Genomic DNA, 18,732 nt, shown 5'->3' on the forward strand with positions numbered 1-18,732 from the left:
GTTACATAGGGATTCAGTTTTCTGAAAAAACGCGTTTATTTCGGGCTGAAAAACACGTTTTGAAAAAAGTGCTGTTACTGCCCCATAACTTACATGGGGTTGACCAAACTTGCAGAAACATGTTTATTTCTGCTGAAAAACATGTTTTGACACTTTCTGCACACTGGGGTTAAGAGCTGAGTGTGTGGGCTCTTCTGAGCCTTGCAGTTACATAGGGATTCAGTTGTCTGAGAAAACGCGTTTATTTCGGGCTGAAAAACACGTTTTGAAAAAAGTGCTGTTACTGCCCAATAAGTTACATGGGGGTGACCAAACTTGCAGAAACATGTTTATTTCTGCTGAAAAACATGTTTTGACACTTTCTGCACACTGGGGTTAAGAGCAGAGTGTGTGGGCTCTTCTGAGCCTTGCCGTTACATAGGGATTCAGTTGTCTGAAAAAACGCGTTTATTTCGGGCTGAAAAACACGTTTTGAAAAAAGTGCTGTTACTGCCCCATAACTTACATGGGGTTGACCAAACTTGCAGAAACATGTTTATTTCTGCTGAAAAACATGTTTTGACACTTTCTGCACACTGGGGTTAAGAGCTGAGTGTGTGGGCTCTTCTGAGCCTTGCAGTTACATAGGGACTCAGTTGTCTGAAAAAACGCGTTTATTTCGGGCTGAAAAACACGTTTTGAAAAGTGTACTGTAACTGCCCCATAACTTACATGGCGTTGACCAAACTTCCAGAAACATGTTTATTTCTGCTGAAAAACACGTTTTGACACTTTCTGCACACTGGGGTTAAGAGCAGAGTGTGTGGGCTCTTCTGAGCCTTGCAGTTACATAGGGATTCAGTTGTCTGAAAAAACGCGTTTATTTCGGGCTGAAAAACACGTTTTGAAAAAAGTGCTGTTACTGCCCCATAACTTACATGGGGTTGACCAAACTTGCAGAAACATGTTTATTTCTGCTGAAAAACATGTTTTGACACTTTCTGCACACTGGGGTTAAGAGCTGAGTGTGTGGGCTCTTCTGAGCCTTGCAGTTACATAGGGATTCAGTTGTCTGAGAAAACGCGTTTATTTCGGGCTGAAAAACACGTTTTGAAAAAAGTGCTGTTACTGCCCAATAAGTTACATGGGGGTGACCAAACTTGCAGAAACATGTTTATTTCTGCTGAAAAACATGTTTTGACACTTTCTGCACACTGGGGTTAAGAGCAGAGTGTGTGGGCTCTTCTGAGCCTTGCCGTTACATAGGGATTCAGTTGTCTGAAAAAACGCGTTTATTTCGGGCTGAAAAACACGTTTTGAAAAAAGTGCTGTTACTGCCCCATAACTTACATGGGGTTGACCAAACTTGCAGAAACATGTTTATTTCTGCTGAAAAACATGTTTTGACACTTTCTGCACACTGGGGTTAAGAGCTGAGTGTGTGGGCTCTTCTGAGCCTTGCAGTTACATAGGGACTCAGTTGTCTGAAAAAACGCGTTTATTTCGGGCTGAAAAACACGTTTTGAAAAGTGTACTGTAACTGCCCCATAACTTACATGGCGTTGACCAAACTTCCAGAAACATGTTTATTTCTGCTGAAAAACACGTTTTGACACTTTCTGCACACTGGGGTTAAGAGCAGAGTGTGTGGGCTCTTCTGAGCCTTGCAGTTACATAGGGATTCAGTTGTCTGAAAAAACGCGTTTATTTCGGGCTGAAAAACACGTTTTGAAAAAAGTGCTGTTACTGCCCCATAACTTACATGGGGTTGACCAAACTTGCAGAAACATGTTTATTTCTGCTGAAAAACATGTTTTGACACTTTCTGCACACTGGGGTTAAGAGCTGAGTGTGTGGGCTCTTCTGAGCCTTGCAGTTACATAGGGACTCAGTTGTCTGAAAAAACGCGTTTATTTCGGGCTGAAAAACACGTTTTGAAAAGTGTACTGTAACTGCCCCATAACTTACATGGGGTTGACCAAACTTGCAGAAACATGTTTATTTCTGCTGAAAAACACGTTTTGACACTTTCTGCACACTGGGGTTAAGAGCAGAGTGTGTGGGCTCTTCTGAGCCTTGCAGTTACATAGGGATTCAGTTGTCTGAAAAAACGCGTTTATTTCGGGCTGAAAAACACGTTTTGAAAAGTGCACTTTTACTGCCCCATAACTTACATGGGGTTGACCAAACTTGCAGAAACATGTTTATTTCTGCTGAAAAACACGTTTTGACACTTTCTGCACACTGGGGTTAAGAGCAGAGTGTGTGGGCTCTTCTGAGCCTTGCAGTTACATAGGGATTCAGTTGTCTGAAAAAACGCGTTTATTTCGGGCTGAAAAACACGTTTTGAAAAGTGCACTGTAACAGCCCCATTACTTACATGGGGTTGACCAAACTTGCAGAAACATGTTTATTTCTGCTGAAAAACACGTTTTGACACTTTCTGCACACTGGGGTTAAGAGCAGAGTGTGTGGGCTCTTCTGAGCCTTGCAGTTACATAGGTATTCAGTTGTCTGAAAAAACGCGTTTATTTCGGGCTGAAAAACACGTTTTGAAAAGTGTACTGTAACTGCCCCATAACTTACATGGGGTTGACCAAACTTCCAGAAACATGTTTATTTCTGCTGAAAAACACGTTTTGACACTTTCTGCACACTGGGGTTATGAGCAGAGTGTGTGGGCTCTTCTGAGCCTTGCAGTTACATAGGGATTCAGTTGTCTGAAAAAACGCGTTTATTTCGGGCTGAAAAACACGTTTTGAAAAGTGTACTGTAACTGCCCCATAACTTACATGGGGTTGACCAAACTTGCAGAAACATGTTTATTTCTGCTGAAAAACACGTTTTTACACTTTCTGCACACTGGGGTTAAGAGCAGAGTGTGTGGGCTCTTCTGAGCCTTGCAGTTACATAGGGATTCAGTTGTCTGAAAAAACGTGTTTATGTCGGGCTGAAAAACACGTTTTGAAAAAAGTGCTGTTACTGCCCCATAACTTACATGGGGTTGACCAAACTTGCAGAAACATGTTTATTTCTGCTGAAAAACATGTTTTGACACTTTCTGCACACTGGGGTTAAGAGCTGAGTGTGTGGGCTGTTCTGAGCCTTGCAGTTACATAGGGATTCAGTTGTCTGAAAAAACGCGTTTATTTCGGGCTGAAAAACACGTTTTGAAAAGTGCACTGTAACTGCCCCATAACTTACATGGGGTTGACCAAACTTGCAGAAACATGTTTATTTCTGCTGAAAAACACGTTTTGACACTTTCTGCACACTGGGGTTAAGAGCAGAGTGTGTGGGCTCTTCTGAGCCTTGCAGTTACATAGGGATTCAGTTGTCTGAAAAAACGCGTTTATTTCGGGCTGAAAAACACGTTTTGAAAAGTGTACTGTAACTGCCCCATAACTTACATGGGGTTGAACAAACTTGCAGAAACATGTTTATTTCTGCTGAAAAACACGTTTTGACACTTTCTGCACACTGGGGTTAAGAGCAGAGTGTGTGGGCTCTTCTGAGCCTTGCAGTTACATAGGGATTCAGTTGTCTGAAAAAACGCGTTTATTTCGGGCTGAAAAACACGTTTTGAAAAAAGTGCTGTTACTGCCCCATAACTTACATGGGGTTGACCAAACTTGCAGAAACATGTTTATTTCTGCCTAAAACATGTTTTGACACTTTCTGCACACTGGGGTTAAGAGCTGAGTGTGTGGGCTCTTCTGAGCCTTGCAGTTACATAGGGATTCAGTTGTCTGAGAAAACGCGTTTATTTCGGGCTGAAAAACACGTTTTGAAAAAAGTGCTGTTACTGCCCAATAAGTTACATGGGGGTGACCAAACTTGCAGAAACATGTTTATTTCTGCTGAAAAACATGTTTTGACACTTTCTGCACACTGGGGTTAAGAGCAGAGTGTGTGGGCTCTTCTGAGCCTTGCCGTTACATAGGGATTCAGTTGTCTGAAAAAACGCGTTTATTTCGGGCTGAAAAACACGTTTTGAAAAAAGTGCTGTTACTGCCCCATAACTTACATGGGGTTGACCAAACTTGCAGAAACATGTTTATTTCTGCTGAAAAACATGTTTTGACACTTTCTGCACACTGGGGTTAAGAGCTGAGTGTGTGGGCTCTTCTGAGCCTTGCAGTTACATAGGGACTCAGTTGTCTGAAAAAACGCGTTTATTTCGGGCTGAAAAACACGTTTTGAAAAGTGTACTGTAACTGCCCCATAACTTACATGGCGTTGACCAAACTTCCAGAAACATGTTTATTTCTGCTGAAAAACACGTTTTGACACTTTCTGCACACTGGGGTTAAGAGCAGAGTGTGTGGGCTCTTCTGAGCCTTGCAGTTACATAGGGATTCAGTTGTCTGAAAAAACGCGTTTATTTCGGGCTGAAAAACACGTTTTGAAAAAAGTGCTGTTACTGCCCCATAACTTACATGGGGTTGACCAAACTTGCAGAAACATGTTTATTTCTGCTGAAAAACATGTTTTGACACTTTCTGCACACTGGGGTTAAGAGCTGAGTGTGTGGGCTCTTCTGAGCCTTGCAGTTACATAGGGACTCAGTTGTCTGAAAAAACGCGTTTATTTCGGGCTGAAAAACACGTTTTGAAAAGTGTACTGTAACTGCCCCATAACTTACATGGGGTTGACCAAACTTGCAGAAACATGTTTATTTCTGCTGAAAAACACGTTTTGACACTTTCTGCACACTGGGGTTAAGAGCAGAGTGTGTGGGCTCTTCTGAGCCTTGCAGTTACATAGGGATTCAGTTGTCTGAAAAAACGCGTTTATTTCGGGCTGAAAAACACGTTTTGAAAAGTGCACTGTTACTGCCCCATAACTTACATGGGGTTGACCAAACTTGCAGAAACATGTTTATTTCTGCTGAAAAACACGTTTTGACACTTTCTGCACACTGGGGTTAAGAGCAGAGTGTGTGGGCTCTTCTGAGCCTTGCAGTTACATAGGGATTCAGTTGTCTGAAAAAACGCGTTTATTTCGGGCTGAAAAACACGTTTTGAAAAGTGCACTGTAACAGCCCCATTACTTACATGGGGTTGACCAAACTTGCAGAAACATGTTTATTTCTGCTGAAAAACACGTTTTGACACTTTCTGCACACTGGGGTTAAGAGCAGAGTGTGTGGGCTCTTCTGAGCCTTGCAGTTACATAGGTATTCAGTTGTCTGAAAAAACGCGTTTATTTCGGGCTGAAAAACACGTTTTGAAAAGTGTACTGTAACTGCCCCATAACTTACATGGGGTTGACCAAACTTCCAGAAACATGTTTATTTCTGCTGAAAAACACGTTTTGACACTTTCTGCACACTGGGGTTATGAGCAGAGTGTGTGGGCTCTTCTGAGCCTTGCAGTTACATAGGGATTCAGTTGTCTGAAAAAACGCGTTTATTTCGGGCTGAAAAACACGTTTTGAAAAGTGTACTGTAACTGCCCCATAACTTACATGGGGTTGACCAAACTTGCAGAAACATGTTTATTTCTGCTGAAAAACACGTTTTTACACTTTCTGCACACTGGGGTTAAGAGCAGAGTGTGTGGGCTCTTCTGAGCCTTGCAGTTACATAGGGATTCAGTTGTCTGAAAAAACGTGTTTATGTCGGGCTGAAAAACACGTTTTGAAAAAAGTGCTGTTACTGCCCCATAACTTACATGGGGTTGACCAAACTTGCAGAAACATGTTTATTTCTGCTGAAAAACATGTTTTGACACTTTCTGCACACTGGGGTTAAGAGCTGAGTGTGTGGGCTGTTCTGAGCCTTGCAGTTACATAGGGATTCAGTTGTCTGAAAAAACGCGTTTATTTCGGGCTGAAAAACACGTTTTGAAAAGTGCACTGTAACTGCCCCATAACTTACATGGGGTTGACCAAACTTGCAGAAACATGTTTATTTCTGCTGAAAAACACGTTTTGACACTTTCTGCACACTGGGGTTAAGAGCAGAGTGTGTGGGCTCTTCTGAGCCTTGCAGTTACATAGGGATTCAGTTGTCTGAAAAAACGCGTTTATTTCGGGCTGAAAAACACGTTTTGAAAAGTGTACTGTAACTGCCCCATAACTTACATGGGGTTGACCAAACTTGCAGAAACATGTTTATTTCTGCTGAAAAACACGTTTTGACACTTTCTGCACACTGGGGTTAAGAGCAGAGTGTGTGGGCTCTTCTGAGCCTTGCAGTTACATAGGGATTCAGTTGTCTGAAAAAACGCGTTTATTTCGGGCTGAAAAACACGTTTTGAAAAAAGTGCTGTTACTGCCCCATAACTTACATGGGGTTGACCAAACTTGCAGAAACATGTTTATTTCTGCCTAAAACATGTTTTGACACTTTCTGCACACTGGGGTTAAGAGCTGAGTGTGTGGGCTCTTCTGAGCCTTGCAGTTACATAGGGATTCAGTTGTCTGAGAAAACGCGTTTATTTCGGGCTGAAAAACACGTTTTGAAAAAAGTGCTGTTACTGCCCAATAAGTTACATGGGGGTGACCAAACTTGCAGAAACATGTTTATTTCTGCTGAAAAACATGTTTTGACACTTTCTGCACACTGGGGTTAAGAGCAGAGTGTGTGGGCTCTTCTGAGCCTTGCCGTTACATAGGGATTCAGTTGTCTGAAAAAACGCGTTTATTTCGGGCTGAAAAACACGTTTTGAAAAAAGTGCTGTTACTGCCCCATAACTTACATGGGGTTGACCAAACTTGCAGAAACATGTTTATTTCTGCTGAAAAACATGTTTTGACACTTTCTGCACACTGGGGTTAAGAGCTGAGTGTGTGGGCTCTTCTGAGCCTTGCAGTTACATAGGGACTCAGTTGTCTGAAAAAACGCGTTTATTTCGGGCTGAAAAACACGTTTTGAAAAGTGTACTGTAACTGCCCCATAACTTACATGGCGTTGACCAAACTTCCAGAAACATGTTTATTTCTGCTGAAAAACACGTTTTGACACTTTCTGCACACTGGGGTTAAGAGCAGAGTGTGTGGGCTCTTCTGAGCCTTGCAGTTACATAGGGATTCAGTTGTCTGAAAAAACGCGTTTATTTCGGGCTGAAAAACACGTTTTGAAAAAAGTGCTGTTACTGCCCCATAACTTACATGGGGTTGACCAAACTTGCAGAAACATGTTTATTTCTGCTGAAAAACATGTTTTGACACTTTCTGCACACTGGGGTTAAGAGCTGAGTGTGTGGGCTCTTCTGAGCCTTGCAGTTACATAGGGACTCAGTTGTCTGAAAAAACGCGTTTATTTCGGGCTGAAAAACACGTTTTGAAAAGTGTACTGTAACTGCCCCATAACTTACATGGGGTTGACCAAACTTCCAGAAACATGTTTATTTCTGCTGAAAAACACGTTTTGACACTTTCTGCACACTGGGGTTATGAGCAGAGTGTGTGGGCTCTTCTGAGCCTTGCAGTTACATAGGGATTCAGTTGTCTGAAAAAACGCGTTTATTTCTGGCTGAAAAACACGTTTTGAAAAGTGTACTGTAACTGCCCCATAACTTACATGGGGTTGACCAAACTTGCAGAAACATGTTTATTTCTGCTGAAAAACACGTTTTGACACTTTCTGCACACTGGGGTTAAGAGCAGAGTGTGTGGGCTCTTCTGAGCCTTGCAGTTACATAGGGATTCAGTTGTCTGAAAAAACGCGTTTATTTCGGGCTGAAAAACACGTTTTGAAAAGTGCACTGTAACAGCCCCATAACTTACATGGGGTTGACCAAACTTGCAGAAACATGTTTATTTCTGCTGAAAAACACGTTTTGACATTTTCTGCACACTGGGGTTAAGAGCTGAGTGTGTGGGCTCTTCTGAGCTTTGCAGTTACATAGGGATTCAGTTGTCTGAAAAAACGCGTTTATTTCGGGCTGAAAAACACGTTTTGAAAAGTGTACTGTAACTGCCCCATAACTTACATGGGGTTGACCAAACTTCCAGAAACATGTTTATTTCTGCTGAAAAACACGTTTTGACACTTTCTGCACACTGGGGTTATGAGCAGAGTGTGTGGGCTCTTCTGAGCCTTGCAGTTACATAGGGATTCAGTTGTCTGAAAAAACGCGTTTATTTCGGGCTGAAAAACACGTTTTGAAAAGTGTACTGTAACTGCCCCATAACTTACATGGGGTTGACCAAACTTGCAGAAACATGTTTATTTCTGCTGAAAAACACGTTTTGACACTTTCTCCACACTGGGGTTAAGAGCAGAGTGTGTGGGCTCTTCTGAGCCTTGCAGTTACATAGGGATTCAGTTGTCTGAAAAAACGCGTTTATTTCGGGCTGAAAAACACGTTTTGAAAAGTGCACTGTAACAGCCCCATAACTTACATGGGGGTGACCAAACTTGCAGAAACATGTTTATTTCTGCTGAAAAACACGTTTTGACACTTTCTGCACACTGGGGTTAAGAGCAGAGTGTGTGGGCTCTTCTGAGCCTTGCAGTTACATAGGGATTCAGTTGTCTGAAAAAACGCGTTTATTTCGGGCTGAAAAACACGTTTTGAAAAAAGTGCTGTTACTGCCCCATAACTTACATGGGGTTGATCAAACTTGCAGAAACATGTTTATTTCTGCTGAAAAACATGTTTTGACACTTTCTGCACACTGGGGTTAAGAGCTGAGTGTGTGGGCTCTTCTGAGCCTTGCAGTTACATAGGGACTCAGTTGTCTGAAAAAACGCGTTTATTTCGGGCTGAAAAACACGTTTTGAAAAGTGTACTGTAACTGCCCCATAACTTACATGGCGTTGACCAAACTTCCAGAAACATGTTTATTTCTGCTGAAAAACACATTTTGACACTTTCTGCACACTGGGGTTAAGAGCAGAGTGTGTGGGCTCTTCTGAGCCTTGCAGTTACATAGGGATTCAGTTGTCTGAAAAAACGCGTTTATTTCGGGCTGAAAAACACGTTTTGAAAAAAGTGCTGTTACTGCCCCATAACTTACATGGGGTTGACCAAACTTGCAGAAACATGTTTATTTCTGCTGAAAAACACGTTTTGACACTTTCTCCACACTGGGGTTAAGAGCAGAGTGTGTGGGCTCTTCTGAGCCTTGCAGTTACATAGGGATTCAGTTGTCTGAAAAAACGCGTTTATTTCGGGCTGAAAAACACGTTTTGAAAAGTGCACTGTAACAGCCCCATAACTTACATGGGGGTGACCAAACTTGCAGAAACATGTTTATTTCTGCTGAAAAACACGTTTTGACACTTTCTGCACACTGGGGTTAAGAGCAGAGTGTGTGGGCTCTTCTGAGCCTTGCAGTTACATAGGGATTCAGTTGTCTGAAAAAACGCGTTTATTTCGGGCTGAAAAACACGTTTTGAAAAAAGTGCTGTTACTGCCCCATAACTTACATGGGGTTGATCAAACTTGCAGAAACATGTTTATTTCTGCTGAAAAACATGTTTTGACACTTTCTGCACACTGGGGTTAAGAGCTGAGTGTGTGGGCTCTTCTGAGCCTTGCAGTTACATAGGGACTCAGTAGTCTGAAAAAACGCGTTTATTTCGGGCTGAAAAACACGTTTTGAAAAGTGTACTGTAACTGCCCCATAACTTACATGGCGTTGACCAAACTTCCAGAAACATGTTTATTTCTGCTGAAAAACACGTTTTGACACTTTCTGCACACTGGGGTTAAGAGCAGAGTGTGTGGGCTCTTCTGAGCCTTGCAGTTACATAGGGATTCAGTTGTCTGAAAAAACGCGTTTATTTCGGGCTGAAAAACACGTTTTGAAAAAAGTGCTGTTACTGCCCCATAACTTACATGGGGTTGACCAAACTTGCAGAAACATGTTTATTTCTGCTGAAAAACATGTTTTGACACTTTCTGCACACTGGGGTTAAGAGCTGAGTGTGTGGGCTCTTCTGAGCCTTGCAGTTACATAGGGACTCAGTTGTCTGAAAAAACGCGTTTATTTCGGGCTGAAAAACACGTTTTGAAAAGTGTACTGTAACTGCCCCATAACTTACATGGGGTTGACCAAACTTCCAGAAACATGTTTATTTCTGCTGAAAAACACGTTTTGACACTTTCTGCACACTGGGGTTATGAGCAGAGTGTGTGGGCTCTTCTGAGCCTTGCAGTTACATAGGGATTCAGTTGTCTGAAAAAACTCGTTTATTTCGGGCTGAAAAACACGTTTTGAAAAGTGTACTGTAACTGCCCCATAACTTACATGGGGTTGACCAAACTTGCAGAAACATGTTTATTTCTGCTGAAAAACACGTTTTGACACTTTCTGCACACTGGGGTTAAGAGCAGAGTGTGTGGGCTCTTCTGAGCCTTGCAGTTACATAGGGATTCAGTTGTCTGAAAAAACGCGTTTATTTCGGGCTGAAAAACACGTTTTGAAAAGTGCACTGTAACAGCCCCATAACTTACATGGGGTTGACCAAACTTGCAGAAACATGTTTATTTCTGCTGAAAAACACGTTTTGACATTTTCTGCACACTGGGGTTAAGAGCTGAGTGTGTGGGCTCTTCTGAGCTTTGCAGTTACATAGGGATTCAGTTGTCTGAAAAAACGCGTTTATTTCGGGCTGAAAAACACGTTTTGAAAAGTGTACTGTAACTGCCCCATAACTTACATGGGGTTGACCAAACTTCCAGAAACATGTTTATTTCTGCTGAAAAACACGTTTTGACACTTTCTGCACACTGGGGTTATGAGCAGAGTGTGTGGGCTCTTCTGAGCCTTGCAGTTACATAGGGATTCAGTTGTCTGAAAAAACGCGTTTATTTCGGGCTGAAAAACACGTTTTGAAAAGTGTACTGTAACTGCCCCATAACTTACATGGGGTTGACCAAACTTGCAGAAACATGTTTATTTCTGCTGAAAAACACGTTTTGACACTTTCTGCACACTGGGGTTAAGAGCAGAGTGTGTGGGCTCTTCTGAGCCTTGCAGTTACATAGGGATTCAGTTGTCTGAAAAAACGCGTTTATTTCGGGCTGAAAAACACGTTTTGAAAAGTGCACTGTAACAGCCCCATAACTTACATGGGGTTGACCAAACTTGCAGAAACATGTTTATTTCTGCTGAAAAACACGTTTTGACATTTTCTGCACACTGGGGTTAAGAGCTGAGTGTGTGGGCTCTTCTGAGCTTTGCAGTTACATAGGGATTCAGTTGTCTGAAAAAACGCGTTTATTTCGGGCTGAAAAACACGTTTTGAAAAGTGCACTCAAACAGCCCCATAACTTACATGGGGTTGACCAAACTTGCAGAAACATGTTTATTTCTGCTGAAAAACACGTTTTGACACTTTCTGCACACTGGGGTTAAGAGCAGAGTGTGTGGGCTCTTCTGAGCCTTGCAGTTACATAGGGATTCAGTTGTCTGAAAAAACGTGTTTATTTCGGGCTGAAAAACACGTTTTGAAAAAAGTGCTGTTACTGCCCCATAACTTACATGGGGTTGACCAAACTTGCAGAAACATGTTTATTTCTGCTGAAAAACATGTTTTGACACTTTCTGCACACTGGGGTTAAGAGCTGAGTGTGTGGGCTGTTCTGAGGCTTGCAGTTACATAGGGATTCAGTTGTCTGAAAAAACGCATTTATTTCGGGCTGAAAAACACGTTTTGAAAAGTGCACTGTAACTTCCCCATAACTTACATGGGGTTGACCAAACTTGCAGAAACATGTTTATTTCTGCTGAAAAACACGTTTTGACATTTTCTGCACACTGGGGTTAAGAGCTGAGTGTGTGGGCTCTTCTGAGCTTTGCAGTTACATAGGGATTCAGTTGTCTGAAAAAACGCGTTTATTTCGGGCTGAAAAACACGTTTTGAAAAGTGTACTGTAACTGACCCATAACTTACATGGGGTTGACCAAACTTGCAGAAACATGTTTATTTCTGCTGAAAAACACGTTTTGACACTTTCTGCACACTGGGGTTAAGAGCAGAGTGTGTGGGCTCTTCTGAGCCTTGCAGTTACATAGGGATTCAGTTGTCTGAAAAAACGCGTTTATTTCGGGCTGAAAAACACGTTTTGAAAAAAGTGCTGTTACTGCCCCATAACTTACATGGGGTTGACCAAACTTGCAGAAACATGTTTATTTCTGCTGAAAAACATGTTTTGACACTTTCTGCACACTGGGGTTAAGAGCTGAGTGTGTGGGCTCTTCTGAGCCTTGCAGTTACATAGGGATTCAGTTGTCTGAGAAAACGCGTTTATTTCGGGCTGAAAAACACGTTTTGAAAAATGTGCTGTTACTGCCCAATAAGTTACATGGGGGTGACCAAACTTGCAGAAACATGTTTATTTCTGCTGAAAAACATGTTTTGACACTTTCTGCACACTGGGGTTAAGAGCAGAGTGTGTGGGCTCTTCTGAGCCTTGCCGTTACATAGGGATTCAGTTGTCTGAAAAAACGCGTTTATTTCGGGCTGAAAAACACGTTTTGAAAAAAGTGCTGTTACTGCCCCATAACTTACATGGGGTTGACCAAACTTGCAGAAACATGTTTATTTCTGCTGAAAAACATGTTTTGACACTTTCTGCACACTGGGGTTAAGAGCTGAGTGTGTGGGCTCTTCTGAGCCTTGCAGTTACATAGGGACTCAGTTGTCTGAAAAAACGCGTTTATTTCGGGCTGAAAAACACGTTTTGAAAAGTGTACTGTAACTGCCCCATAACTTACATGGCGTTGACCAAACTTCCAGAAACATGTTTATTTCTGCTGAAAAACACGTTTTGACACTTTCTGCACACTGGGGTTAAGAGCAGAGTGTGTGGGCTCTTCTGAGCCTTGCAGTTACATAGGGATTCAGTTGTCTGAAAAAACGCGTTTATTTCGGGCTGAAAAACACGTTTTGAAAAAAGTGCTGTTACTGCCCCATAACTTACATGGGGTTGACCAAACTTGCAGAAACATGTTTATTTCTGCTGAAAAACATGTTTTGACACTTTCTGCACACTGGGGTTAAGAGCTGAGTGTGTGGGCTCTTCTGAGCCTTGCAGTTACATAGGGACTCAGTTGTCTGAAAAAACGCGTTTATTTCGGGCTGAAAAACACGTTTTGAAAAGTGTACTGTAACTGCCCCATAACTTACATGGGGTTGACCAAACTTGCAGAAACATGTTTATTTCTGCTGAAAAACACGTTTTGACACTTTCTGCACACTGGGGTTATGAGCAGAGTGTGTGGGCTCTTCTGAGCCTTGCAGTTACATAGGGATTCAGTTGTCTGAAAAAACGCGTTTATTTCGGGCTGAAAAACACGTTTTGAAAAGTGTACTGTAACTGCCCCATAACTTACATGGGGTTGACCAAACTTGCAGAAACATGTTTATTTCTGCTGAAAAACACGTTTTGACACTTTCTGCACACTGGGGTTAAGAGCAGAGTGTGTGGGCTCTTCTGAGCCTTGCAGTTACATAGGGATTCAGTTGTCTGAAAAAACGCGTTTATTTCGGGCTGAAAAACACGTTTTGAAAAGTGCACTGTAACAGCCCCATAACTTACATGGGGTTGACCAAACTTGCAGAAACATGTTTATTTCTGCTGAAAAACACGTTTTGACACTTTCTGCACACTGGGGTTAAGAGCAGAGTGTGTGGGCTCTTCTGAGCCTTGCAGTTACATAGGGATTCAGTTGTCTGAAAAAACGCGTTTATTTCGGGCTGAAAAACACGTTTTGAAAAGTGTACTGTAACTGCCCCATAACTTACATGGGGTTGACCAAACTTGCAGAAACATGTTTATTTCTGCTGAAAAACACGTTTTGACACTTTCTGCACACTGGGGTTAAGAGCTGAGTGTGTGGGCTCTTCTGAGCTTTGCAGTTACATAGGGATTCAGTTGTCTGAAAAAACGCGTTTATTTCGGGCTGAAAAACACGTTTTGAAAAGTGTACTGTAACTGCCCCATAACTTACATGGGGTTGACAAAACTTGCAGAAACATGTTTATTTCTGCTGAAAAACACGTTTTGACACTTTCTGCACACTGGGGCTATGAGCAGAGTGTGTGGGCTCTTCTGAGCCTTGCAGTTACATAGGGATTCAGTTGTCTGAAAAAACGCGTTTTTTTTCGGGCTGAAAAACACGTTTTGAAAAGTGTACTGTAACTGCCCCATAACTTACATGGGGTTGACCAAACTTGCAGAAACATGTTTATTTCTGCTGAAAAACACGTTTTGACACTTTCTGCACACTGGGGTTAAGAGCAGAGTGTGTGGGCTCTTCTGAGCCTTGCAGTTACATAGGGATTAAGTTGTCTGAAAAAACGCGTTTATTTCGGGCTGAAAAACACGTTTTGAAAAAAGTGCTGTTACTGCCCCATAACTTACATGGGGTTGACCAAACTTGCAGAAACATGTTTATTTCTGCTGAAAAACATGTTTTGACACTTTCTGCACACTGGGGTTAAGAGCTGAGTGAGTGGGCTGTTCTGAGCCTTGCAGTTACATAGGGATTCAGTTGTCTGAAAAAACGCGTTTATTTCGGGCTGAAAAACACGTTTTGAAAAGTGCACTGTAACTGCCCCATAACTTACATGGGGTTGACCAAACTTGCAGAAACATGTTTATTTCTGCTGAAAAACACGTTTTGACACTTTCTGCACACTGGGGTTAAGAGCAGAGTGTGTGGGCTCTTCTGAGCCTTGCAGTTACATAGGGATTAAGTTGTCTGAAAAAACGCGTTTATTTCGGGCTGAAAAACACGTTTTGAAAAAAGTGCTGTTACTGCCCCATAACTTACATGGGGTTGACCAAACTTGCAGAAACATGTTTATTTCTGCTGAAAAACATGTTTTGACACTTTCTGCACACTGGGGTTAAGAGCTGAGTGAGTGGGCTGTTCTGAGCCTTGCAGTTACATAGGGATTCAGTTGTCTGAAAAAACGCGTTTATTTCGGGCTGAAAAACACGTTTTGAAAAGTGCACTGTAACTGCCCCATAACTTACATGGGGTTGACCAAACTTGCAGAAACATGTTTATTTCTGCTGAAAAACACGTTTTGACATTTTCTGCACACTGGGGTTAAGAGCTGAGTGTGTGGGCTCTTCTGAGCTTTGCAGTTACATAGGGATTCAGTTGTCTGAAAAAACGCGTTTATTTCGGGCTGAAAAACACGTTTTGAAAAGTGTACTGTAACTGCCCCATAACTTACATGGGGTTGACCAAACTTGCAGAAACATGTTTATTTCTGCTGAAAAACACGTTTTGACACTTTCTGCACACTGGGGTTAAGAGCAGAGTGTGTGGGCTCTTCTAAGCCTTGCAGTTACATAGGGATTCAGTTGTCTGAAAAAACGCGTTTATTTCGGGCTGAAAAACACGTTTTGAAAAGTGTACTGTAACTGCCCCATAACTTACATGGGGTTGACCAAACTTGCAGAAACATGTTTATTTCTGCTGAAAAACACGTTTTGACACTTTCTGCACACTGGGGTTAAGAGCAGAGTGTGTGGGCTCTTCTGAGCCTTGCAGTTACATAGGGATTCAGTTGTCTGAAAAAACGCGTTTATTTCGGGCTGAAAAACACGTTTTGAAAAGTGTACTGTAACTGCCCCATAACTTACATGGGGTTGACCAAACTTGCAGAAACATGTTTATTTCTGCTGAAAAACACGTTTTGACACTTTCTGCACACTGGGGTTAAGAGCAGAGTGTGTGGGCTCTTCTGAGCCTTGCAGTTACATAGGGATTCAGTTGTCTGAAAAAACGCGTTTATTTCGGGCTGAAAAACACGTTTTGAAAAAAGTGCTGTTACTGCCCCATAACTTACATGGGGTTGACCAAACTTGCAGAAACATGTTTATTTCTGCTGAAAAACATGTTTTGACACTTTCTGCACACTGGGGTTAAGAGCTGAGTGTGTGGGCTGTTCTGAGCCTTGCAGTTACATAGGGATTCAGTTGTCTGAAAAAACGCGTTTATTTCGGGCTGAAAAACACGTTTTGAAAAGTGCACTGTAACTGCCCCATAACTTACATGGGGTTGACCAAACTTGCAGAAACATGTTTATTTCTGCTGAAAAACACGTTTTGACATTTTCTGCACACTGGGGTTAAGAGCTGAGTGTGTGGGCTCTTCTGAGCTTTGCAGTTACATAGGGATTCAGTTGTCTGAAAAAACGCGTTTATTTCGGGCTGAAAAACACGTTTTGAAAAGTGTACTGTAACTGCCCCATAACTTACATGGGGTTGACCAAACTTGCAGAAACATGTTTATTTCTGCTGAAAAACACGTTTTGACACTTTCTGCACACTGGGGTTAAGAGCAGAGTGTGTGGGCTCTTCTAAGCCTTGCAGTTACATAGGGATTCAGTTGTCTGAAAAAACGCGTTTATTTCGGGCTGAAAAACACGTTTTGAAAAGTGTACTGTAACTGCCCCATAACTTACATGGGGTTGACCAAACTTGCAGAAACATGTTTATTTCTGCTGAAAAACACGTTTTGACACTTTCTGCACACTGGGGTTAAGAGCAGAGTGTGTGGGCTCTTCTGAGCCTTGCAGTTACATAGGGATTCAGTTGTCTGAGAAAACGCGTTTATTTCGGGCTGAAAAACACGTTTTGAAAAGTGTACTGTAACTGCCCCATAACTTACATGGCGTTGACCAAACTTCCAGAAACATGTTTATTTCTGCTGAAAAACACGTTTTGACACTTTCTGCACACTGGGGTTAAGAGCAGAGTGTGTGGGCTCTTCTGAGCTTTGCAGTTACATAGGTATTCAGTTGTCTGAAAAAACGCGTTTATTTCGGGCTGAAAAACACGTTTTGAAAAGTGTACTGTAACTGCCCCATAACTTACATGGGGTTGACCAAACTTGCAGAAACATGTTTATTTCTGCTGAAAAACACGTTTTGACACTTTCTGCACACTGGGGTTAAGAGCAGAGTGTGTGGGCTCTTCTGAGCCTTGCAGTTACATAGGGATTCAGTTGTCTGAAAAAACGTGTTTATTTCGGGCTGAAAAACACGTTTTGAAAAAAGTGCTGTTACTGCCCCATAACTTACATGGGGTTGACCAAACTTGCAGAAACATGTTTATTTCTGCTGAAAAACATGTTTTGACACTTTCTGCACACTGGGGTTAAGAGCTGAGTGTGTGGGCTGTTCTGAGCCTTGCAGTTACATAGGGATTCAGTTGTCTGAAAAAACGCGTTTATTTCGGGCTGAAAAACACGTTTTGAAAAGTGCACTGTAACTGCCCCATAACTTACATGGGGTTGACCAAACTTGCAGAAACATGTTTATTTCTGCTGAAAAACACGTTTTGACATTTTCTGCACACTGGGGTTAAGAGCTGAGTGTGTGGGCTCTTCTGAGCTTTGCAGTTACATAGGGATTCAGTTGTCTGAAAAAACGCGTTTATTTCGGGCTGAAAAACACGTTTTGAAAAGTGTACTGTAACTGCCCCATAACTTACATGGGGTTGACCAAACTTGCAGAAACATGTTTATTTCTGCTGAAAAACACGTTTTGACACTTTCTGCACACTGGGGTTAAGAGCAGAGTGTGTGGGCTCTTCTGAGCCTTGCAGTTACATAGGGATTCAGTTGTCTGAAAAAACGCGTTTATTTCGGGCTGAAAAACACGTTTTGAAAAAAGTTCTGTTACTGCCCCATAACTTACATGGGGTTGACCAAACTTGAAGAAACATGTTTATTTCTGCTGAAAAACATGTTTTGACACTTTCTGCACACTGGGGTTAAGAGCTGAGTGTGTGGGCTGTTCTGAGCCTTGCAGTTACATAGGGATTCAGTTGTCTGAAAAAACGCGTTTATTTCGGGCTGAAAAACACGTTTTGAAAAGTGCACTGTAACTGCCCCATAACTTACATGGGGTTGACCAAACTTGCAGAAACATGTTTATTTCTGCTGAAAAACACGTTTTGACACTTTCTGCACACTGGGGTTAAGAGCAGAGTGTGTGGGCTCTTCTGAGCCTTGCAGTTACATAGGGATTCAGTTGTCTGAAAAAACGCGTTTATTTCGGGCTAAAAAACACGTTTTGAAAAAAGTGCTGTTACTGCCCCATAACTTACATGGGGTTGACCAAACTTGCAGAAACATGTTTATTTCTGCTGAAAAACATGTTTTGACACTTTCTGCACACTGGGGTTAAGAGCTGAGTGTGTGGGCTCTTCTGAGCCTTGCAGTTACATAGGGATTCAGTTGTCTGAGAAAACGCGTTTATTTCGGGCTGAAAAACACGTTTTGAAAAAAGTGCTGTTACTGCCCAATAAGTTACATGGGGGTGACCAAACTTGCAGAAACATGTTTATTTCTGCTGAAAAACACGTTTTGACACTTTCTGCACACTGGGGTTAAGAGCAGAGTGTGTGGGCTCTTCTGAGCCTTGCAGTTACATAGGGATTCAGTTGTCTGAAAAAACGCGTTTATTTCGGGCTGAAAAACACGTTTTGAAAAAAGTGCTGTTACTGCCCCATAACTTACATGGGGTTGACCAAACTTGCAGAAACATGTTTATTTCTGCTGAAAAACATGTTTTGACACTTTCTGCACACTGGGGTTAAGAGCTGAGTGTGTGGGCTGTTCTGAGCCTTGCAGTTACATAGGGATTCAGTTGTCTGAAAAAACGCGTTTATTTCGGGCTGAAAAACACGTTTTGAAAAGTGCACTGTAACTGCCCCATAACTTACATGGGGTTGACCAAACTTGCAGAAACATGTTTATTTCTGCTGAAAAACACGTTTTGACATTTTCTGCACACTGGGGTTAAGAGCTGAGTGTGTGGGCTCT

The sequence above is a fragment of the Lepisosteus platostomus genome, chromosome 1 (genome assembly GCF_059453375.1).
Source record: "Lepisosteus platostomus isolate fLepPlt1 chromosome 1, fLepPlt1.hap1, whole genome shotgun sequence".
In the NCBI taxonomy this organism is placed as follows: Eukaryota; Metazoa; Chordata; class Actinopteri; order Semionotiformes; family Lepisosteidae; genus Lepisosteus; species Lepisosteus platostomus.